The sequence below is a fragment of the Neltuma alba genome, unplaced genomic scaffold (genome assembly GCF_004799145.2).
Source record: "Neltuma alba isolate B1F8T4 unplaced genomic scaffold, ASM479914v2 tig00001496_pilon, whole genome shotgun sequence".
In the NCBI taxonomy this organism is placed as follows: domain Eukaryota; kingdom Viridiplantae; phylum Streptophyta; class Magnoliopsida; order Fabales; family Fabaceae; genus Neltuma; species Neltuma alba.
Window position 1 is genome coordinate 542,131 of NW_021632482.1, and position 6,353 is coordinate 548,483.

A 6,353-nucleotide genomic window follows, 5' to 3' on the forward strand; every position below is an offset into this window, starting at 1 on the left:
TTTTTTTTTTTAAATTACGAGGTTAAACTGAGGCTTACCAATAGCTGAACCCATGCATGAGTATTATCACAGTATTCTCTCCTTCGCTCTTGTCTTTCTATCACTCTTCCCTTAACCCTATGGCTTCCACTGCCAATCATTTCTTTCCCTCTCTCCCCCCCCCCCAACCACACCAAGTCCTCTCGCCTCCTTTGCTTTCAAAGTTTCAAATTCATATCTGGGCATGTGTTGATTCGGCTCAAGTTATGGATCAGTTGCATGGAGCTACCACGACCGTTGAGGTCGATTCAGGCAATCGGAGCTATCCGATTTATATGGGTTTGGGGCTGCTTCATAAACCTGAGCTTCTCCAGAGGTAAATATAGTAATAACACCAAAATATATATACTCCTCCGGTCTTTAATATAAGACCCATTTAACTAATTTGATTAGATTAAGGAAGTTAGGTAAGTTAATTAATTGTAAGAAATGTGCCACGTTTTTTCTAAAATACCATAATCATCTTTCTTAATACCACATCTTCCTCTTCTACTTGACCATAGTTGAGGGAGTATCCATGGGGGTAATTTAGAGAAAATTGATAAATATGAGAAATTGGTCTTATATTTAGGACCAAAACCAATTCAATAATTGAGTCTTATATTAAGGACCGGAGGAGTATTTTGTTTTTGGGTATTTTCCATGTTTTCACAAGTTGATGCTCTTATCTTATAGGCATGCTCACGGAAAGAGGGTCCTTGTCGTCACTAATAATACCGTTGCACCACTGTATCTGGACAAAGTTGCTGATGCTCTCACAGGGGGAAACGCAAATATTTCTGTTGATAATGTGGTTTTGCCAGATGGTGAGCAGTACAAAAATATGGTAGGTTTGGTGGTGTGCTCAAATTGAGGATTGTGCGTGTGAGATTTTTACTCTTGTTGGCTCAAGCATATATAAAAAGTGGTTACCTATTTAACTACTAGGACGCTCTAATGAAAGTGATGAGTAAGGCCCCTAGGCCTTACTTGGGCCAGCCAGATACATTTGTAGCTCTTGGAGGTGGTGTGATTGCTGACATTTGTGGCTTTGCTGCTTCTCTTTTCATTCGTGGTGCTGATTATATTAAGATTCCAACCACTCTTGTGGCTTAGGTTTACTATTGTTTCTACAATATTCATGTTTATGTCTTCTTGTTTCTTTTTCTCATTATTCTGTGCATAATAATGTTTCAGGTTGATTCTTCTGTTGGTGGCAAGACTGGGATAAACCACTGTTATTCAGTAATGCATTCTGTCTGCCACCCTCAATTTGTGCTTATAGACACAGACACATTAAATACATTGCCTGACAAGGAACTGGCATCAAGGTTTGCAGAGGTTATAAAATATGGTCTCATCAGGGATGTAAAATTTTTTAAGTGCCAGGAAAAAAATATGCAGGCATTGATGGCAAGGTAAAATCGTCATCTAAGTATTTGTTAAGGCAAAAATTCTCCTATATTGAGCTTAGATATGTAGACTTGGACCCAACAAAGAGTTGGTCTGGTGGTACCCGGTACCCCATTAGATTCCTCTGGGTCTCAAGTTCGATTCTCAAAGGAGATACCTTTGTAGGGAGGGCCAGCCATGAACTCCGAACCAGATTAGTCGGTTGTTTGGATAGAACCTGAAAAAACCGGCTGATCATATCAAAAATTAAAAAATGAAAACTGATACATAGACTTGGAAGGAACTATTATATCCCTTGTCATTACGATCTAATGTGATCCAATACGGGGATCCAAGCGCACTGGAATATGCTATAAAGCGATCATGTAAAAGCAAGGCTAAGGTTGTGTCCTCAGATGAGAAGGACACATTGAACTTGGGCCATACATTTGGTGATGTGAGTGCTTTCATTTCAGTGCTCATTGTTTTTGTTTCAGGCTTCCTAAACTTAGGACACATTTGTTCTATAAAAATGAAATAATGTCACCTGTTTCTTTGCAGTGTGCTATATATTTCAAATAAATATGCTTTCCCTCTTGGGAGGCCTTGTATTGAAACTTTCTGATCCTCTTTGAACTTGGCAAATTTTTGTTCATTGTTAAAGCATAGTTCTTAGATTCAAAGGTTCCTATTTGTTCACAAAACTCCTTATTTTAGGCAATAGAAACTTGTGTTGGCAAAGGACAGTGTCTTCATGGAGAGGCTGTTGCAGCTGGCATGGCACTTCACCCTACCCTGTTGTTTCTTATTCTTATGTTTGCTTGCTACATAGCATTAGATCTATGATAGATGAATATTAAAATTGAATGAACACAGGTAATGGCTGTTGATTTATCACATCGCCTTGAGCGGATTGACGATTCTATTGTGCAGTGAGTTCACGCCATTCTTAAGCAGGCAAACCTACCCACTGCCCCTCCAGAAAATATCACTGTGGATATGCTCAAGTCGACCATGATGGTAAGGGCCTGATGTTTCATTAAAACTCTTATTATTTGCCTCTATCACTTTGTGATAATTAAGGTTTAATTGTTTTGTTCTATCAGGTAGGTGAGAGGCTAGCTGGTAGGTTTTAAAGCTCATCCTTCCCAAGGGTCCTCGGGGAAATTGTGTTTTTAATGGGGATTTTGACCCAAAAGCACTTGACGCTATGCTACACAAATTCTGTAAATCTTAATCTTATTAATTGCCCGTTTCTCAAACAGATTTGGATCACCTGATTCTATTTATTATGGCTTGCTACGTACTCCCTCCGTTCCTTATTATAAGAGACAAATAACCGAAGTACGTTGATCAAAAAAACAGTTTAAATTAGTTAAGAACAATTAATGTGTAAAAAGTATAATTTTTTTCCAAAAATGCCCTCATTAATAAGGAGAGAGAGCATGAGAGAGAACAATTAAATTATTAAAAGAAAGAGAAGTGGGAGGGAGAGAGAGTGTGAGTTGGAGATAATAAATATGGGTAAAATAGTAAATCAACACAAAAAAGTAGAGACAACTTGTAAGTGTCTCTTATATATAAGAACATGCTATAAGCATCAAATGTCTCTTATAATAAGGAACGGAGGGAGTAATTTACTAGCAATAAACTTTTTGAACATATTGTTTATCTTAGATTTTATTGTAGGACTTCCTATAATGTTTTTGTTGATCACTCCATCTAATTAACCAGCAACCCATTAACAATTATTGGTGTTGGAGGAAACTTGGAGTAGTTAGAAAACACTATTCTCTTGTGAAATAATTGTGAGACCTTGACTGATTAAACCTTGTTTTAGCCCACGGGTTTTAAGTTTTAAGAATTCAAAAAATCACTCTATATCAATAATCCTTAATTTGGGCAGCATGACATATGTTTCCTCCCTAATGAATGATTTTTACAGAATTTAAACATTCCAATTTCTGATCTCATGTAAAACTAACATTATTTCCAAGTAAATTTCATTTTCCTTTTCCAATACATAATGTTAGAGAAATTAGTATTTTAGTTAAGGACCTCCTATTTGTTGGCTAGTGAACTTCCTATGTGAAGGGATGTTAATCCCCAGCATATAAAGAGAGGATAACTAACATGGGTCTCTCCCTGGAAAGAAGTTAACTTGTGTCTTTCTCTTAAAGTCCATAAAGGGTTAGTTGATTACCATAGTAGGGTTTATTATCTTATTTGATTCATTAATAAAGTTACATTATTCTCTCTCTCTCTCTCTCTCTCTCTCTCTCTCTCTCTCTCTCTCTCTCTCTCTCTCTCTCTCTCGGCTTAACACGTACAAAACTATCTAAAATGTACTCTATGTGGGTGAATGTAAGGCAAAGTAGGCATCTAAACTTGTCCAAGATCAAAGTAAGATTTGAACATAATTTGAGGATATTGTTATCTCTCATATTAAATTATCCATTGATAAAGTTTTTATATTGGGTATGTAGCAGATTGAAATATATGTGTAAGATATGCATAAGTTATGTGTTCTTTCTGCATAATTAAACTAGTATTTGGTGGTGTAGTGGTTTATTATTATTATAATAAAAATATGGTAGCGGAATGTTTGGTAAACTAGGAATGAAAAACTCTCAAAGAGAATAGAGCACAATATCCCCAAACTCTGGTCAAAAGGATTCCATTATATAAATATATATATATATCTTACACACAAAAAAAGTTTGATTATTCTTCCGACTCATGACTTGTCTAATTACTTCAAAAACCATCCAACCTGAATTCCTTGATATCATATTATTATTGTCAACTTCTTGGATGAGGTATAAGAAGTTTATTCCACTGACAATGGCAACTATTTTTCTCTCGAGTTCTTGAAGGCAAAGAGTGAACGTCATTCAACTAGGTTGCTAGACAAAGATTAAAATTTGAAGTCTCAAACTTAAACTTTGTTCAAGTGATGAGATGAATTGGTGTATTATTTAACTCTCTATTCCCTAATATATATGTGGCCGAAAAAATAACTCCCCAAGTCACATGACATCATTGTTTTATTATCAGCAATAAATTTTTAAAAGTATTTTTTTCTTTAAATTTTATTATATGACAAGTATTTACTTTTACTTTTGCATTCATGATAATACGGCTAGGTTGTAAGAGTCTGATCAATTATTGTGTAACCTTTTTATAACTAAAGATCTAGACACAAGTTCGTCTAAAATTTCAGCTAATCAAATTTTTATTGTTTTCAAGTCTTTCTATTTTATATCTTGTGACTTCTCAAGTGATTCCATATCACTCCCACTCAGACTTATTTGTGATTCTGAGAATAAAATTTATGATTATATGGAGCCACATGTAGTTGGCAAAAAAAAAAAAAAAGCCACATGTAATTATGTTAATATGTTATACTACCTCTGCTCTTAATTATAAGACCTCGATTATAGCCTACAAACGAGATTTTATAATTAAGATCGGAGGTAGTATTACATGTGTATATAAATTATTAAATAGGATTTTACTTTTTTGAATATTACACCTTATTTAATAAAAATATTAATTACTCCACCATGTCTTGGGGAAAATAAAATTTCATCATAATCTTTGGCTTGATTTGAATAACCAAATTGTCTATGCTGTTTTGACAACAATAATGTCGCCTTTGGGTTTACTATAAAATTGTTGCCCCTGTGAAGGCACTAAATTAATTAATTTATTAATTTGGCACTAGTGGATATCCAAATTATAATATTAAATTGTCAATGCATATTGTCTTTTATGTAGATTTCCTTTCTCCATGTAATTTTTTTTAGGAAAAATGACTACAAAATACTATATGAATTTCAAAAAGACAAAACAGGCATCCGAATAAGCAAGATGACAAAATGGGCATCAGATACCAATCTGGAATTTTGATTTTTGGTGTAAAGACTGAAATGCCCTTATTATTTTTAAAAATTGAGGAGTGTGTTCATGCAATGGAGAAAGAGAGAAACTGACTTCCCCACACGATGAAACTAAATCCCCCCACTCGACAAAACTAAATCCAAGCTCCTCTAGTCATCGGAAAGGGTTCTCTGAAATCACATTGCCGCCATCGCAGGAGTAGATTGCCATTGGTGAAATTGGTTACCGTCATTGAAGTACATTGCCTTGTCTAAAGTAACTTGTACTCCTTGAGATTACCGTCATTGAGGAGTTCGCTAAAGCAATACCAACTGTGATAAATAGGTAGGAAGCTTAAATATATTATAATGAATGACTAAGAAGTGGTGTTATTGTAGTATAAAAATGGTATTAGAAGTAGAAGAAGGAGAGGCAAGTGGAGAAGTGAAGAGTGGGTACATATTTTTTCTTCATGAATTTAAGCTGGGGAAAGAGGTTAGGAATAGGAGACAAGAAGTTGGAGAGGCAACAAAGGCATGGAGGGAGCTGCCACTAGAGGAGAGAAAGAAATATAATGATAAAGCTAACCAATCAAAGAAGTAAGGGACAAAGAAGAAGCAAATGAAAAAAGGTGCTTTTAGCACCCGTTGCTTAGTTCGGCAATACAAGTCATTAGTGGAATTTATAAATAGCAATGAAAGATTGAAAGCCAAGGTATGAAGTTTAGGATTCTCAAGTTTACTTGACATGGGATGTGAAAGACTCCCTCGTGACCTCATAGTATGTATGCTTTGATCATATGATCCACCTATCCATCAATTTACAATAAGGGAAAAAATCAAGAGAGCAGAAGAAATAGATGTTGCAGAGTCATTGGTTTTACCCCACACAAGGGAAAAGGTAAAAATGGATGCAGATGATGATGATGATGAAACATATAAGAAGTTGAAGAATGAATATGGTAAAGTCTCTTTTACCAAGATACTCAAAGAAATTAAATCTGGGGAGAATGAAGACAACTTTGAGTTCTTGTTTATATTGTACACCAATGGGAGTTTTTT

At 35.1% G+C, this 6,353-nt stretch overlaps 1 pseudogene; it reads left to right on the plus strand.

Moving 5' to 3' along the window:
- The first annotated feature begins 245 nt into the window (after positions 1 to 245).
- On the plus strand, positions 246 to 2,647 carry LOC114757623 (3-dehydroquinate synthase, chloroplastic-like; annotated as a pseudogene).
- Positions 2,648 to 6,353: the final 3,706 nt, after the last annotated feature.